We start from the raw sequence: 19,699 nt of genomic DNA, 5'->3' as shown, positions 1-19,699 counted from the left end.
TTGATAATATACAGATAATACAATGTTGGCATCACTGTTGATCGTAGTGGTAAAGCCTACTCCGAGAGGGGACCACAGATACAGCGACGTAAGCTAGTGTACGTATTTTAAGTTAAACCATCATCTACGGTTAAACACGAATTCCAGGAGAGTGGAGTAAAATGAATATGCGCAACTTTGTTGTCGACTACTGTAAGATTAGCTGATAAGCAGATAGGTGGCTTCTTTAGCCAGGATTATCCATAAAAATCCCAATTACACAGCTGGGTCCAAGGTCGGATCATCAAAAGCAAAGCCTAACCGTCTAATTGTAGGTAAGGCAAGTACTCTGTACCAGCGCGGCAACAGTACCTTAAGGGGTCTCCTAAAAGACTAAACCTCCTGGAGATTCCGCTCATTTGGCACATGAAAGACAGGATAATTATTGTCTAATGTTAACATTGCAAGATGGCTTGAAATAAATATTTAAGTATTGCCAGCAGCTAAAATAAACAGATTGCAACTTAAATGGACATGCCAACGATAATTCAATTTCAATTACTTCACTCTTATTGTATTTTTAACATACAGTTATTTTTGTAAACCTTTATAAATATGTACACTTTGATAGAGTTGTTAAGTCGGGTTTATTAGGCTGCACCTCCCATACTGTGTCAACTCGGTTTGTATACTATTTTTGTCAACTCGGTCAATACTATGTTTGACCAATTTCTTTATACTGAGTTAATTTTATTAGCTTAACGTGATTTGTTGTTTGCCCCGAAGATGCAACGCCAGTTCGACGGTTTCATCTCCCGAAGACCAAAATTTGACAGTGTTATTTTATATTTTTATTGTAGCCTCTACATTTTGTTGTAAGTGTGAAGTAGATTCTACAATAACTTCAAAATTAATGACAGAAAACTAAATCATTTAAAATCATGAACTGAAATAGCAACCAGTCCGATCGAACAGGGATGGCAACAAAGACGACCAGATACTCGCGATTTGACTGTCAACTCATATGGCACGTTGGCGTCGCAAATCAACAATTGGTGAAGGTTGTTTGACGATGCACGTGCACGTCGTATCACGTCCTCGGTGTAATCGTTGTCACTGGACACAGAGGCGTGGCTGCAAGGACGGTCGTGACTGAGAGACCGTCACGACGACGACCACCCGAGCCGGACTCTGGGTACACCCATGGGACACGAGCAACCAACTGTCGACCTGGAGTATTAAGTCCTGGAGCTGAGGGGGTTTGAGCATGCATGAAAGTAGTACGCAATGTTATTGCTGATTATTGTAATAATATGGACTGTGGTGATCAAAATTACGTATGTCGCCTATTTCAAAAGTGGTCGATAAGGTGGGGGGGAGGGGGCAAACATGGCGGGTTGCGCTATGCGTTAAAACGCTGATATTTCGAAAACGGTAAAAGATAGAACATCGGTTAAAACGTCGTTTTAATCCTAAAAATATTGACTACAATAGTGATTATCAGGTCCGTTGTTACTTATATTGTTTACTTGTACAGTATTTTGTATTTCATTATACACTTGCTATATAAATATAAATAAAAATAAATAATGGAACAAATAAGATAATAATTAAATGTGAAATATAATAGATCGTAGTTAATTTCAATTTTAATGAGAAACACTATGCACTTTACATTTCTTATGTTATGTTATGTATTTTATTTCATATAGCTGTATTTAATAAGAACTTGTTACTTAATCATATTATAATAACCTATAACATTATAATTAAAATTGCATTTGTAGAGCTGGTCCGTACTATTATTTTACTGAGTTTGTAGGCCATGTTTTTCCATTTTTAACCATAAGTTCGTAATAATAGATTTTTCCTGACAATAAAATGCATCTAAATAATATTTAGTCGAGTAATTTACTAATTACACTATTATTTATCAACAATTCCTAAGATTTTGTGAAACATATTTTTGTTATAACTTTTTTATTACTTAAGATACAACTTTGTACATCATAACCTTTCCTGTTGGTCATATTGTTTTGGTTAAAACGACGTTTTCACCGATGTCCCATCTCGGACCGTTCCCGAGATAGAGTTGTTTCAATAAATAGCACGATTCGCCATCTTTGCCCCCCTCCCCCCAAGTTCTCGACCACCTGAAAAGTAGGCGACATGTGTAGTTTTTTATCACCCCAGTCCGTATTACAACTATCAGCAAAGATATTTGATATGAACTTAGACCTTTAAAAGTACGAGTGCAATATATGGGAGATGAACCTACGAGTCACGTAAGAAATTACGATAACCATCGACATGTTGTCAATTGATCCACAGCCTGACTGTGTAGACAAACGAAAGAACACGGGGAATATATAAATAGGCAAGCATGTTTCTACAGCTCGTGTCCCAGAAAACGTACTAACTATAACCTTATAGTAGTACGTTTTCTGTGCTCAGTGTGCGTCGGGAAAATCTACGCATACTGTTAGAAAGGTGTTTGCCTGTAGATGTGCAGAATACCTTAATAAATTAAAATAGTCTAAAAATAAGCAGAACAATTTTAAATAAAAAAAAATAACATTGGCCTTAAATGAGTTGCTATTCTGGTGACGAAATAACAACGAAACATAAACAGAAAATGAAAACAAATTAAAGAAATTCCAATCACATGTTTTATTTACAGCGTGGGGGAAAATAGAGAAATCGGTATTAGTATTACCAAAGATTACATATGGTATTACATATTTTTGGTAGAATTTTCGACCACTGGACAACCTCTAGTATTAGTAATTGAATCATCCGGATGACCGAGTGGTTAGTGATTGCTTGCCTTCAAATCTGAAGGTTGCCGGGTTCGATCCAAGCGGGGTTAATTACGGAAGAAAATGTCATTCTTTGGCACTGGACTTACAATTAACGGTGGCATAGGTCAAGTGTGAAGAAAACAAAGTCATAAAACAGCCCCACTAAAACCTCACGACAACTAGAAACAAACCCCAAGCGTTTAAAAACTGCCTCCTTACAAAAACCCCGTTAAAAAAGTGCCAATGACGTAGGAAATCCCCCAACAAAAGAAATCAATATGGACGTGTGCCGGCGCTCTGTCGCGACCTATGTCATGTAAAGTCAAGAGGAGTCTACTACGTATAGCTTAGACGTCTTGGAAACAAAATCCACATGTGGATACTACCTTCACCTATACGAATGACGAATTCAAGGAAACGGCAAAGCACAACTTGTAATGGTCTCCTGCCCTTTAGAAACGGAACGCACGTTACGCCAGGCTATAAACCAGACTACCTATAGTTATTATGTCCAGTTGTCCAGTTCCCTTTGAACCTATTACAAACAATGCGTTGTGACTACTCTGACGGTCTTATCTGATCTGTAGGCTAAACATAACGGTGCCTCCGACACTAAGTAGCCTGTGTCTGTATCGCAAATGAAATACGAGGCCTGCAGCAGCTACCGTCATACGAGCTTTTGTCTCTTGTTAGAGATTAGATTGGTTAAAATATATAGGCACCAGTCTCTTATCTCTGTTATCATTATTTTAACTGAGTCACGATTACCTAAAAAGTTGGCCTTAAACATAATTTTACCCAGTAATAAGATATTAATATCAAAAAATAGTTTTTAAGTAGGACTAGGACTCTTACTGAAGGAAAGAAAGTATACTTAAGCATACAATACAAGTAAACGGTATCAGCAATCTGACAACTGATGTTTTATATGGAAAATCACAAAAGTTGCAGTAAAATTTGAACCACAATTTTTACAGCAATGGGGGGGTTGCACTTTTTTGTTTAGAATTATTATATAAGGACCATAACATACTAATTTGAATCAAAACCGGCTTGTTTTTAAAGAATCTGATTTCCCGTTATTATTATTTTCTGGCTTTTGTTCAAAAAAACCAAAAACACAAGTTACAATAGGTAAGTTTGAACTGTAATTTATACCATTATGTTATTTATATATTATGGGTCATTTTGTTCGGAATTTAAAGGACACATACCATTTGTTATCAAAATCGTTCTGGTTATTTCAAGAAAATTATATTTTCCATTATTTTATGGGGTTTATTGAAAAATCCCCATTTAAAATAAAAATTTCAAAACAATGAAAAAAAATACCTTAGAGATACCATGGATTAGTAACTTAATACCGGTACTAAATTTCATCAAAATCAGACTAAAGGTGTGGTATGTAGCTACATACATATTATGTACATGTCTGTAGCTATTATAGTATACATCCACAACTCACACACACACACACACACATAGGGGGAGAAAGTAAAGGACTTACGCTAATTATTATATTTAAGTGGCTATTGCTTTAGCCTAACGTGTTTTGTCAAGAAGAAAATTAGTAAGGCTGCTTTTGAAATACTTCACCTCAGAAAATTTAGTAAACATTTTCCCATGTCTAGCCTATTCTGACAACTTCAAATATATTGATATTGTCTTTGATATTGCAAACTGTATTATGTGCATGCTCAACGATTTTGCTACACTATTGTTCACATAGAGTCTTAAAATATGAAAGCTATTCCAAAAGTGTTAAATTTGTATTTAATATGTTCCCTAGAGTTGTAATTTTGAATATTGCCACAATTTGGCTTCAAATAGTGATCGGTGCAATATTTTAGACCTCTTCCCAACTGTAATTTTGTTTACGACCACAATTTGTTGGCTTTTCAATCTGGCAACACTGGTGCAAGTAGGCCAGAGAGGAATGCTGGCCCGAGGCTTCACTCACTCAAGGACATCTTTCATCTCACAAGGACTTCGGTTCCTTCACACCTTCATTACCCCTGTATTTGAGATTGTTCAGTTCAACAATATCCGCTAGGATGAATGGCATTTAGCGAATTTCTCTGTGGAAGAAGCTATTACCACAGACAATGGAATATTGTCTGTGCTATTACCGTAGTTGGCATGGTAAGACCTAGACTCGGGACCGATTTTTTTCATTTTGATGTCCCCAGAGACCATGTCCGTGAACGCGACAACTCAAGTAAATTTGTTAAGATTTTGATGAATTTGGCTTGAAGGTTAAGGGCGGGATAAACTATAGTGAGTTTGAAAACTAGCAATATCGAGGCATAAACAATATAATGTTACCTAAATGAATTTAAACATTTTTTAAAATTGTTTTATTTTTATTTAAAACTCTTAAAAAAACATGGAAACTCTTAATTTCATAAGTCATTATTTAGCCTATCTAATCAGATGTACATAAGTTACATGCATTGGTTACGCCAATTTACAGTAATACGGTATATCCTACTTATAATATTACTAGCAGAGTACCCGTCCTTCGTACGGGGTTGGCATATAAGTATAAAATGCTTATTGCAGAGTTATACTCAAGCTTTGCGTTTGCAATGGGGGAGGACACAGTTTGGTAAAATTTGGTTCTTTAAATTGACGGTATGATATACAGTAGTATAACACATCTACCACAGCCATAATGTGATAACACTGCACCTAAACAATATAAAAAAATAAATTATCAAACATTCGCACAATATCACAAATTATTCATTAAATTAAAAACATAATCATGACTGGAAACAATCTTCTTTGACAGTTCTCATTGTGTATCACAGCTTTTCGTTGCTGCTTAGTTCAAATTAGCCCTTGCTATATTATATTAAGATACCCCCGCCGCAGCAAACCTGCCGACTAAGCGAATTTCCATTTGTCAAAATTGATTTTCATTAAATATATTTAAATAACATAAAGTTTAATGAGTACCTAGGTTTGCTGCTACAAGGAAACTAATAAAGTGTGTTTTTTAGTAAAATATTAACAGCTTAGTATAAAAAAAAATAAATTTGCCAAGTTTGATCAAAATATATCCATGAACAAGCAAACTACAACATATGCTCCATAAGAATAACATGGGAATTTTAAATTTACAATTTTTTTAATTTTCTCCGTTACCAATAACCGAACAAAAATACTTTTTTTACTAAATTATTTGTTTTTTTAAGCTCTTTAAAAAGGTCTAAAGAGAAATTGGGAAATTTTGTTTTGAGGGTCAAAAGTTAGAAAAACCAATTTTTACCCCATAAAACCCCCCGTAAAACCCTGTTCCCATGGTCCGATCATGCTGGTTCGCAAACTCATTCAAGTTTATCCCGCTTTACACCTTTAAACCAAATTTCATCAAAATCGGACAAAAATTACTCAAGTTATCGCGTTCACGGACACATATATATATAAATCTCTATATATATATATATATACATATACATATATGTATATATACATATATAAAAATTTGAACGAATGGTGTTTTTGGCCTCTGGGGACATCAAAATGAAAAAGTAAATCGGTCCCGGGCCTACATCTTACCATGCCACCTACGGTAATAGCTACTTCCCTATAGGGAAATTCGCTAAAACAAAATGATAATAGTGCTGCACCCTACTGGGAAAGCTTATAACTTTTTAATGCTATATTATTTTTATAGAACCAAACTCGTATTATACTGTAGAACCAACTTGTTAGGTTGAAACAGCTGACTAAATTTTAATTCCTTTAAAATATAAATACTCATAAGGTTAACATGGAGAACTGCAGAGCCACTGGGCGGAGCCCGAAAGGAGTTTTGAGATAAGAATAGGCCTATATGTTAATCGGGAATGTTAGCTATCATCATGCCAAATTTCAGCCCAATCCGTCCAGTATTTTTCGCGTTTACTCGTCACAAATATACATCCATACATCCAAACTTTCTCATTTATAATATCCTACTACTAATATTACAAATGAGAAAGTTTGGATGTATGGATGGATGTATGGATGTATGTTTGTGACAAGTGAACGCGAAAAATACTGGTCGGATTGGGCTGAAATTTGGCATGATGATAGCTCACATTCCCGATTAACATATAGGCATATTCTTATTTCAAAAATCCTTTCGGGCTCCGCCCCAGTGGCTCAGGAGTTTCCCATGTTAACCTTATGAGAAATGGAATTATTGAATCTTAACAGCTGTTTCAATTAAACAAGTTGGTTCTGTTCTATGATGTTCAATAGCGTTAAAGTTACAAGGATTACCAACAGGGTCACAGAAAACGTACTACTATAACCCAGAATGCTAACCGCATGGTAAAAAGCATTAAGCGTTTTGAGAGAGCTTTGCCTGTCAATCCACAATAGCAATAGCATAGCAACGCTGGTGGAGCTGCCTACGGATTGACAGGCAAAGCTCTCTCAAAACGCTTAATGCTTTTTACCATTCGGTTAGCATTCTGGGTTATAGTAGTATGTTCTCTGTGACAGGGTGCAGCACTATTATTTCTTTTACATTTATGACAACAGCTAATTTGCAACCAAAAGGAACTTCAACCTGGAGGCGAGTTAGCGTAGCGAACGAGCTAACCTGAAGGCAAGTGAGCGCAGCAAACGCGAACGAGCTCCAACCTAATGGTGAGTGAGCGTAGCGAACTAGCTCCAACCTATAGGTGAGTGAGCGTGGCGAACAAACTTCAACCAGGACGTGATTGAGCCATGCGAACGAGATAATCTTGAAAATTAAGAAGTTAAACGGGGCAAAGCCCGCGGGTTACAGCACAGCTAGTTAGTAGGATAAATGAGAAAGTTTGGATGTATGGATGTATGTATGTTTGTGACAAGTAAACGCGAAAAATACTGGTCGGATTGGGCTGAAATTTGGTATGATGATAGCTCACATTCCCTATTAACATATAGACACATTCTTATCTCAAAAGTCCTATCGGGCTCCGCCCCAGTGGCTCTAAAATAATCATATTTAAAAGGAATAAAAGATTTTTTTCAGATGTTTCAAACTACATAAGTTGGTTCTATGATATTGAATAGCATTAAAAAGTTACAAAGTTTACCAACAGGGTGCAGTACTATTATTTTTTTACATTTATGACAACATCTATCCAATAAAGGCCATAAAGGTTAAAATAGGTTTTTAAAAGGCTTATGTGTAACTATTTTATCAACAGATGTAAAGATCAAAATGTTATTTCGTGTTCTCTTCCCGTTGCAAAGCACGGGTACAACAGCTAGTAAAATATATACAAAGTTCCTTATCGTACATGCCTACATTTGGTTTACATTTTACATTTTGGTTGGAAATGCACTCATTATGCCCATGACTGCCCATCAAAATTAACTCATGGACACGGTAGTAGCATTTAGACATTAGTAATTTCCAGAGATTTTTTAAAAAAAAAAGTAGGCCTACAGGGTCTGACTTAATGTATAGATGATTCGTCAAAGCATTGAAGAGCAGGATTTTGTTATAACTTAGAAGTTTTTTAAAAAAAGTGGCAGAATGCTTAGGTATCTGAAGATTGGGGCTGTTTTCAGCTTTAAAAATAGCTGCGACATTAATTTAAGTAGCATCATTGTAGAGAGGAAATCCACTTATTTTGTCTCTTACTATGCACATAAATCTCACTTGACTCCTCTGACCTCTCGTCCCTACACATTTCTGCCACAATTTTAAAAGATTGGGCAAATGGGTTGGCATTGTGACCCTATTTCTTCCATATTTTTTCATCACATTTTTTGTTTGAATTGTTAATATGCACTGTTGGGTTCCAGTGCCAACGTCGTACTCAACTATACATCTGTGCGTGTTGGTCTTCTAAGGGAATTGGATTAATTACCTACTTGGAGGTAAAACGTGCCATGGATCTTTAAATTGTAGATCCCCTGTGTGATCCTCTCATCTAAATGAGCTTCAGAGCTGACCATGGCAAAGGCGAAATTGAATTGACGAATTTTATCCAAATAATTTCTAGATCTTTTATGCCTCACAGCCCTGTTTTCAGATTGGAAGTTTCCAATAAGTTCCTGGAAGTATGGTGAATTCCGCAGATGAGGTAAACGGTCCTTTCATAAAGAGTAGAAATTAAACTGTTTCGGCCAGTTTTTTCTATGTTTAAAATGTAAGCCACCACAATGTTAACATTTAACGTTCATTTGTCTAAGGAGATGTATATCCATGATGTATCACCACGGTGGTACTGCCACTCTGTATCGTTCAAATGTTCCATTGGTAGGTTGATGCAAGTGGTCATGTCCCCATTCCCTCCAGCCACTCACAGTTCTTTGTCTTACTGGTGGCTTAATTTTAAATGTAGATAAAATACGGAAGTTAACCAAACAACAGAAAACACTACAACAGAATTTTGATATAGGCCTACATTGTAAATTACGTGACATGGTAATGCAATGGGTGGGTAACTGCACTGTGAATAATCAGTTTCAAACATTCACTTCATCACACCGAACTGTAACCAAAACTACATGATAATTCAGTAAAATACGGTTTAAGGTAAATGAATTCAAATATTAGCCTAGGCCTACGAACAATTTGTTATCAAGTCTTGCTAGAAAACTATTTTATGACCCAGTAAATTACGGCTTTGCTCTGGAAGTAATAAGTCCTGCAGTCTGTGGTTAACTTTAAAAACTATTTCCAACTACGCCCATATGTTTAGTTGTAAACAAAAGGAATTGAGTTTGATCTAATGAGTCAACAGATAGCACCGCTGTTCCCAAACTACCCTCCCCCCTAGCCCTTAACTGTACTTAAGTGATGCCTTTTCTTCACTAAAACGCATTGCACATCTACGTGAAAATACCTTTAATTTGACACCTCAAACGTTAAAATCCGTCAAGCTGTTATAGAATTATGACTGTGAAAAGAAAACTGCTTGCGTATTAATATCAGATGATGTGAGTTACTATATCAACAAACTGTGGTCTATTTGATAAGTATGATTTAAACCAATTAAGAGAGTTCTTCCTGATTCCAATTTTTTTCTTATTTAAAAAGTAATAGTTCAATCATTAACACTATCAAACGCCTGTGATAAATCCATGAACACTCCTAACCCTTTTCAATTGACTCAATGACTGATTCGACGAAGCTAACAATCACTGTAATAGTGGACTTTATCTTTCCTAAATCCGTGTTGAATGTCTTCTAGGATTGAACTTTCTTCTAAGAAGGTACTACCTAGTTAATTGATTAGAACAAATTTCCTCGTAGTAGGCTAATAGCAAAGATCTTAGTAACGGAACCTCATCGATGTTTCTTTTATTTGTAGGCTATATTTCGATTTTAAAACATTTGTTTGAAAACATACTTATTTCAATTTTAAAACATGTATTAGCCTATAACAATAATTAAATTGTGAAATTATTTATTTTTAAATAACGAAGGTGTAAGTTTTAGTTTTAGTTAAAGTTATTTTGTGATAGTTTTATTTTCTATGATGAATTTTGATTTTCGACAGTTGAATGAATTAGCCCTAAAAGACAATCAGAGTTGTTTTAAATATCTGCAGGAAACTGAAATGGTACAGTACGGGTACGATACCTAAAACTCCCAAATGTCCCACATGCGATGGTCTACTAAAGTGTTTACTTTGTGAAAGGAACATTTGTAAAGATTAAATTTTACTTTTTTACCTACTGTATTTATTAATTTTCAATAAAACTTATAAAACTGTATTTGATATTTAATAACTAATTTATAATAGGCCTAATATTAGTACCGTACACGATAGTACGGTATTCAGTTCGATATCCATGTCTCAATAGTGTACGATAGGCCTATTACGATATTTTCATTCGGTTTTTTGGAGTCGTCCTGCTTATGAAAGTCTAGGCTACCCATTTAAATAGCAAAATAAAATATAGGTATGCAAATAACTTAAATTTAACATACATTTAAGAGATACAAATTTTAACAAGGGAGATTATGTTTGTTGTTCAGTTTCTGTGCTTGAGTTAAGTTAATCACATAATGCAGGGTGTATCAAATGTAAATCATCCTGTAAAAAATTAGGCTATAGGTAGCCTTTAGTTGTAGTCTACAAATAAATAGTTTTTTGAGTACCGGTAAGTTACTAATGACCAAAAGTGGCACTTTGCTGCAAATGAGAGAAATGTTTACGCACAAGCCGCAGGCGAGTGTGGAAAGTTTGGCGAGTCACACAGCAAAGGCAATTTATTTATTTATTTATTTGTTAACGGATACACCATTTTTACATGAAAAATACAATAATCTTACATAAAGAAGCAGAAAAAAAAATCACAGGCCAGTACAAAAGTAGTGAAAAAAACTGGGAAACAAGACTTCAATAACAAGACATAAAAAGATAAATAACAACTATAAATAACAAACTATAAATAACTAATTATGAATAACAAACTATCTGAACAAGTTGACAAAACGAGAGATACGAAAAACAAAACCAGTATAGGAACAATACAATGATGCAATGCAGTAACCGAGTGAAACTTCAGTAAAGAGGCAGAACAAACTTCATAAAAAACAGATAAAACTTGCAGAAAAATAACAATATGATAAACTCTGTACAAGAACAAGATATAACAATAACAACAGGATAGACTATATTAAAAAAAAATAAATAACAATGCAATAAATAGAACGTTTGGAAACATGCAAAGATTGATGCAGGAGTTCAGGATAGAGTAGGAGTTCAGGATGGAGTAGTACAAAGGTCGGAGGTAAGCATTACCCTCAGCAAACCGATGCCAACACACGCACAACCCCCGGATCCCCCCACTGACCCCACACTATTGACATAGACTCACTGAACCACCGTGAACACATCCCCACAGATGATTTCTAGTGCGTTGAGGCTAATTGGATTGAAGAATGGAAGTCGCTCTCCGTTTGAAGGCAGCTGGGCTCAGGCCATCGAAGAAATCCAGATGAGAAGCTACCATGTTGCCAAGACGCATCAATCTGGGAAGAGGAGAGTGTTGTAGATAGTTGTAGGGATAAGATATCTTGTAGAATAATTCACGTGATCTGGTTCGATTAGGAATGCGGAATTCAATTTGTTCTAGGAGCTCTTCACAGTTGATAGCACCCGTTAATAGTTTGTGGAGAAAACTGATATCCGCCACTTCCCGTCGAAGCTTTAGTGGGGTGAGGCCTAGATCAGTTAGGATGTCAGGAACAGGAGACTCCAAGTATCCGAATCCGAGCTTTGTTCCCACCAACCGAGCAAATCTTCTCTGGATGGATTTAAGCCTATCGCATTGGCCCAGGAGGTAAGGTGACCAGATAACGGAACAATATTCCAATTGCTGGCATATATAGGAACAATATAAGCTGAGCAATGTTTTTGTACTAAAGGGATCCCTAGATATTCTGCAAAGGAGACCCATAGTTTTGTGGCCTCGACGACAAATCTCATAGGTCAGGTGAAAGGTCAGATGAGAGAACCACCCCTAAGTCACGAATGCTTGTGACACGCTCCAAGTAAGTAGTGTCAACCATATACTGAAATTCGATTGGTTGAATGTTTCTATGAAATGAAATGATTTTGCATTTAGTTGGGTTCAGCGACATTAAGTTCTTTGTTGACCACTCGAGGACAGAGTCAAGGGCTCTCTGCAGGTGGAGACAGTCTCGCACGGTGTTGATTTCCAGGATGGCCCCATCAAAGATCCCTGTGGCACTCCTGGAGAAGCAGGAATTGGAGTTGATACTGCGGAAGCGAATTTTACACAGAGACTCCTTCCAGACAAGTAGCTGCCAAACCAGCTCAAGAGATGACAAATGACAATTCTTTATTGCACATAACATCTGTTAAAGTTATTACAAATGTAATACACAGACAGGTACATTGTCAAGGTTTCTAATAAATAAGGAAATCTAAATAGGTATATAAAAAACCTAGGATTTAGCCAGTAAGTTACCCCTACAAAGCTACAGCATGGTGGAACTGTTAATGTTAGGAGAGGTTGATGAGAGATTGGGTGTCTGTTACCAGGAGTCGTTGAAAAATTCCTCAAGAGTGTAATATGCTTTTTCTACTAAAACTGTTTTGATTTTGTCTGTAAATTTTGCTAAGTTTAATTGCTTTAAGGAGTTTGGAATTTTATTGTAAATTTTTAACCCCATATAGAGAGGACTTGTTTCATATTTTTTTAAATTATGAGTGGGGTATTGAAAAATGTCTTGTCTTCGGGTATTATATGAGTGATTACTAAGATAATTTTGAAACATACCAGGATTTCCATGAACCATTTTTTAAATTTCAAAAACGTATATTGAAGTTAGAGTTAAAATTTTAAAATTTCGAAACAATTGTCTCCACATGATGTTTTTTTGGGGCAATTTGCAAGAGTTCTGATTATTGACTTTTGTTTTTTAAAAACTTTTTGGACATCTGTGGCTGTCCCCCATAAAGTAATACCATAGCTTAAAATAGAGTACACATAAGCATAATAAACATTTTTACATACTTCCAAGGAGGTAACCTGAATTAAAACACTTAAAGCATATCTTGTTGGACTGAGTTTTTTGTTTAGAAAATTAATATGTTCTGTCCATTGTAGTTTACTATCCAAATATATCCCTAAAAACTTTACTACATTTGTGGGCGAGGCAGTAGTTTCTGTTCCAGTGGTTGAATTTCTCAATTTGAAAATTAAAACACTAGTTTTATCTTCATTCAAAAGTAAGCCATTTTTTAAAAACCAATTTGCTATTTCTCCAATTGTTTCTTTGACATCATCATGTAACATTTTAACAGTACTTCGTTTGATGAGAGCTGTTGTATCATCTGCATAAAGGGTAAAGTTACAGATTTGACTTGAAAAATGAAAAGGTAAATCATTAATATATGTGAGGAATAAGAGAGGACCTAGGATTGAACCTTGCGGAACTCCATAGTTATTATTTGCCCAAGAAGAGTATTTGTTCCCAGAGGCGGTTTTAATTACTGTTCTTTGTTTTCTATCGCTTAAGTAAGACTTCAAAAGTTCAATTATTTGTCCATGAAAACCAATTGCTGTAAGTTTTTTTATAAGAATTTTGTGATTAACACAATCAAAAGCCTTGGATAAGTCGCAGAACACACCAGCTGTGCACCGCGACTCATCCAAGGCTTTCAAAGCGCAATTTACAAAGTTGTTTAAAGCTGATTGGGTATTTAGATTTTTACGGAAACCAAATTGTTCCTTGCAAAACTTGTAGTTATTTTCCAAAAAGCTAGATAATCTAGTGTGAAGAATTTTTTCATAAACCTTTGAAACATTACTTAATAAAGAGATCGGTCTGTAGTTCTGTACTTCATTTAAACAACCTTTTTTGTGAATGGGTACTATTTCTGAGAGTTTTAGTAGTTGGGGAAAAACACCTTCTGCAAAAGATTGATTAATTAGTGTAGCCAAGATGTTTGATATTTCATTTGCTGACCATTTCAATAATTTAATGGGTATACCGTCCCAGCCACAGGCATTACTGTTCTTTAAACTTAGAATAGTTTTTTTTACTTCAATTTCATTTGTTTGACGAAGATTACCTAATTTTGTCACCTGAACTGTAGGATTGTTAGCATACGGATTGATATTAGCACTGTGTGGCATGTTTGGCAGCTTAAGTATATTGACAATGTTGGAGTACTGATAATTAAACAGTTCCGCCATGACTACAGCATCATCAATAATTTCATTGTTGACCTTAAGTTTAATGTGAGGCTTAACAATTTCACTTTTAACACCTACACCTAATTCTTCCTTTACAACATTCCACATGGCTTTGGACTTATTTTTTGCTTGCATTATATACCTATCATTTGCAGATTTCTTAGCTTTTTTAACAATCTTTTGAAATATCTTTTTGTAATTTTTTACATAGCTTAGAAAATTAGGATCATTACTAAATTTTGCTTCATAATGTAATTTTCTTTTGTTTATTGATGACACTGTTATCCCTAAAGTAACCCAAGTTTTTGATTTACTTTTATTTTTTGCTTTAAAAGGTTTAACTGGAAAGATTTCATCCATACTTAATTTAATCTTAGCCAAAAAATTTTTGTAATTGTTATCCACTGAACCATCTAAAGATAAAGACATCAAATTACATCTCAAGCTATTAATAAATGGGGCGATGGATCCTTCAGGAAAACGTCTTCGATAGGATTTTACAGAGTTTGTTGATTTTAATTTAAATTTACTACTAATAGGTAACTGAAGGAATAGAGCATTGTGGTCAGACATAGATAAATCGAGATTCTCAAAAGGAGCTTTACCATAATTTATAGAAGTTAGAAAGTTATCAATGCAGGTTTTTGTTGTTTTTGTTATTCTTGTTGGCTCTTTGATGTTTATCAAGAAACCATGACTACTAATTATATTTTTAAATTCTTCTACTAAATTACTAAGTTATTCTTTTCTAAAAGGTTAATATTAAAATCAGCTGCTATAACAATTTGTTTATTTTTTGCCTCAATTTTCAAAACAGTTAGGAAGCTTTGAAATTTTTTAAGAAACAAATTACTAATGCAATTTCCTGGTATTCTATAGACTGATACAATTAACAAATTAAGATCTTCAATTTCTACAAATGACCCTTCAAAGATAAACTCCTCATTGAAAGTTTTACTTAGATCTTGTCGTGAAATGGTAGAAAGGGAATCATGGACTAGTATACAAGATCCACCTCTAGAGTAATTCCTGAAAAATCCATCCCTCAAACTGAAATTGTGTATTCTATTTAACAACAGTTTATTTGATTCTTTTATATTACCTATGTTCATTAAAGCAAATTATTTTAACATTTTTTGTGCTTTCTAATAAAATATTTATCTCTTCAAATTTTTGCTTAATTCCTTGAATGTTGTAGTGCATTATACAATTACTTAGATTTTTTGACAACACAATTTCATTCAAGTCCCCATTAATGTTAAGTGAACAGACAGATTTCCCAGGATTCCATAGCTCTTCAATTTAGTGAGAAGCGTTGAGTGGTTTAGTTTGTCGAATGCTTTAGCATAGTCCAGATATATGACGTCGACCTGATTGCCCCTCTCAAAAGCATGCAATATTCTGGTTTGAAGAGTCAGCAGATTGGTCATAGTTGAATGGCCTGCCCTGAAGCCATGTTGTTCGGAGGCGAAAATGTGTTTAGTTGCAGGAACAAGTTGAAGGAGAACAAGCTTTTCGAATAGGTACCTTAGAGAGGTATGACAATATTACCACTGGACGTAGGTTAGTCGCTACACTAGGATCATTTGACTTTGGAATTGGAACTATGAAGCCGCGCTTAAATATTTCCGGGAAGATACCAACTTGCAGGGATTTGTTGAAAAGTAGGCCTACAGTTAATATTGGTGCTAAGATATCAGCACAATGCTTCAGTACTTGTTTGTAATTGTTTGTAAGTGCAATTTGCACTCGAATTACACATTATATTTTTCCTACAGTTATTACAGAGTACAGTAAAGAAATAAATAGTTTACCAAACACTAACTTAAACAACACGTATTAGGTTAGATTAAATCCGTTGAACAAAATGGGAAACTGCAACAGCTTATTGTAGTCCTATAAGTATCTTAACTTAAGTGTTGCCAACTTATTTTGAAGCGTAGGCCTACACGGATTACGTGCCTAATAAAAGCACGCTGTTTTGTGGTGTTTGGTTGGAATACTCGAGTCCGGCAAAAGTAAAGTAAATGCAGTAATTAGCAACTTTCTCCAGACTTTCTTTTTTTTAAGGAAGTCCACTTTGTCAGACGTGACTGTAAGTTAAAACTTAGGATAAAGTTTATTTAACGGCCAAAATTAATTCCTAAAGTACCGTACCGTACCATTAACTTGTTAATTTGAGGTGCTTACTGCTTAGTAAGTTATAAAATGTTCCTCTTAAAAAACATGTGCCTCTCTAAACTACCTACATTGAACTTACTTAAATTTTGAGTTTTTAAAAGTTATTGCCCAGGTAAGTACATGATAACAGCGTTAAATACTTAGTGTTAATGATTCTCATCAAACTAAAATACACTCGTTTATTGTTTATAAAATGAGAAGCAAGTTATAAGATTGGACCTAAGAAGATAAAAGACGAGATAATTATTGAAGATCACACATTGACAGCCTCTGGAAGGTGGGTTGGCACTTGGCAGTACCATTGCCCCAGGCTACGCATTCCGATGGGCAATAGAAATACATTCCTCAGGATCCAAGCCTACAGATACGGATTCCTGATATCAAGCAACATTCCTTTACCTAAGCGAAACAGGAATGTTTATATAGTTGTGAAAAAATTAACTTTGATCACAATTTACAACACGAAAATACATTGGGAATCTTAATAAAATGCAAAATACCAAACTGCTCTCATCCTTGTTTATATGCGTCAATACGAAACAATTTTGAACTATACCTACAAATGGTATTGATGAACGCTTGTGTTAAGAAAAGACGATAACACTGAATAATTAGAGCTGAATTTAAAAAAAACAAACTAAACTTAGTATCATCTCACCTTAGATTCTACCATCCAATCCAGGCCATTTTTGAGCATCGTCGAAATTCCGCAACACACACGATAGCACAAACTAAACATTAAATACATGTTTGGAACTTATTTAAACAGCATAATAACACTAAAAACATAAAAAGAACACATGAACTCACTCCGGCACAACAGCAAACACGATTAAGATAAAACTTTTGCTTTGACTTTTTCACTCGGAAGTTTACAAGTTCGGGGCAAAGTTTTTGACTGCTCGTATGTTTTGAGAAATAGTTCGAGTCGTAGCCGCTGGGAGCGCCAGACACTGGACACCTGTTGGATGTGTTGGCGCTCTTTTCATCATTAAACCAGTTTTCCTAATTGTTGGTTTCTCATCAGTCACAGAGGAACCAGGAACAACTCTTTGTTTTATTTTTAAGTAAATCGTGTAGGCCTACGTTTTTCAGCGATTTACTGGATACATGCACTCAAACTTAATGATTTTTTTTTGTCATTCCAGTACCTACAATAATAATTTATTTGTACTGGAATCACAAAAAATCATTGAGTGCTAGCATAGATAAAAGGAGTATAGACATGTCTACTTCTAATCTATGGTGCTAGTACTTTGTTGATTGCACATTGGTCATTGACTACTAATTTAGTAGCTAATTTAGTACGGTAGTCAATGTGCTATCAACCATCAACAACAACAACAACAAAAAAACATAAATGATATAACAGGGTAGGTATAGTTATCATGTTATTTTTAGCGAATTTCCCATATAGGGAATAAGCTACTACCGTAGGTCTCATGGTAAGACCTAGACCCGGGACCGATTTACTTTTTCGTTTTGAGGTCCCTAGAGACCAAAAACACCATCCTTCAAATTCATATATATTTATATATGTGTCCGTTAGCGCGATAACTCGAGCAAAAATGATCCGATTTTGATGAAATTTGGTACAAACGTGTAAACCTACGTTTATTCGAACGAGTTCGCGAACCAGCATAATCTGACCATGGGAACAGGGGTTTATGGGGGGTTTTATGGGGTAAAAATGGGTTTTTCCCCTTTTTAACCCTAAAAACAAAAAATTTTGCAATTTCTTTCTCAATGATTTTGTAGAGCTTAAAAAAAGAAATAATTTAGTATATTGAAGCGCAGTTGTATGCCTAACGGTCACGGAGAAAATTTAAAAAAAGTGTAATTTAAAATTTCCATGTTATTCTTATGGAGAAAATGAAAACTGTTGTAGTTTACTTGTTTATGGATGTATGTTGATTAAGTTTGGCAAATTTATTTATTTCATACTATACTATTGACTTATGGTCAAAAAACACTTTTTACCTTCCCCGTAGCAGCAAACCTAAGCACTCGTTAAATCTAATGTTATTTAAATTGGGAATAAATATGTCTTATTTATGGAAATATTTTAGTAAAAATGTAATCAGACAAGTTGAAATTCGCTTAGTCTGCAGGTTTGCTGCGGCGGGGGTATTTTAGATTATTATATACTTCTTTTAAACCCAATTATTTTTCTACATGGTTTGGTTTTGGTATGAAACGAATTTATGAAATCCTATTTATTTATTGAAATACCAATACCCTACCCCAAAATCTATGCAGAATAAGTGAATTTCCATTTACCTGATTGGATTTACACTAAAAAATATCTCCTTAAAAATATAATATTTAGGTTTACTGCAATTTAGGCACATACTTCAATATACAACATAATTTGTTTTTTTTTTAGCTCTACAAAGCAGTTTGGAAATAAATTACAAAATTTTATGTTTATAGGATTAAAATGGGAGAACTGAATAGGTAGGCCTACCCCATTAACCCTCACATTCCCATAGTCTGATCATGCTGGTTTGCAAAATTGTTCAAATAAATGTAGGTTTACACGTTTATGCCAAATTTGATCAAAATCAATCATATTTGCTCTATTTATCGTGCTAACGGACACATATATATAGAAATTAATTTTAACGGATAATGTTTTTTTCCTCTGGGGACATCAAAACGAAAAAGTAAATCGGTAATGCGTCCAAGTCTTACCATGAGACCTCTACGGCCATAACTTAAATTCCCTATATGGGAAATTCGCTAACACTAAGTTTAGGATCTCAGGTTCCATATAATGATGAATAATTCTTACCTTATTTTGTTCATGTACAGGTCGAGGCAATGAGAACGCCGGCCCAAGTATTTCTTTTCGCTATCAAATAAAAAATATTGCAGCTATGACAGGCACTGTGTTTAAAACATCTTGTAAACTTGCCATTAAAAAAAATTGCTGTTTGGGAGTCATAAACTCAGTGCTTTTAATGTAAAAACTTTGCTTTATTATTTCATCTCAAAGGTTGTTTTAGAACACTGTTCAACAAGGTCATGTTCCAAATCACAAAACAATAGGTAACTGGGCA

The 19,699-nt window shown here is 34.8% G+C and overlaps 1 protein-coding gene across 1 annotated transcript in view; it reads right to left on the bottom strand.

The window, feature by feature from the left end:
• LOC128990300 (ankyrin repeat and BTB/POZ domain-containing protein 2) overlaps positions 1-17,487 on the bottom strand; it is a 119,783-nt gene extending 102,296 nt beyond the window's left edge. Inside the window, exon 1 of the mRNA XM_054412629.1 lies at positions 17,296-17,487. The gene's annotated coding sequence lies outside the window, so the exon portion shown is untranslated. The remainder of the gene's footprint in view (positions 1-17,295) is intronic.
• Positions 17,488-19,699: the final 2,212 nt, after the last annotated feature.

The sequence above is a fragment of the Macrosteles quadrilineatus genome, unplaced genomic scaffold (genome assembly GCF_028750875.1).
Source record: "Macrosteles quadrilineatus isolate MER2022 unplaced genomic scaffold, UCM_ALF_1.0 Scaffold_3__2_contigs__length_128488019, whole genome shotgun sequence".
Lineage (NCBI taxonomy): Eukaryota > Metazoa > Arthropoda > Insecta > Hemiptera > Cicadellidae > Macrosteles > Macrosteles quadrilineatus.
Note: the sequence above shows the minus strand (reverse complement) of the source record. Positions and strands in the feature narration are given on the sequence as shown.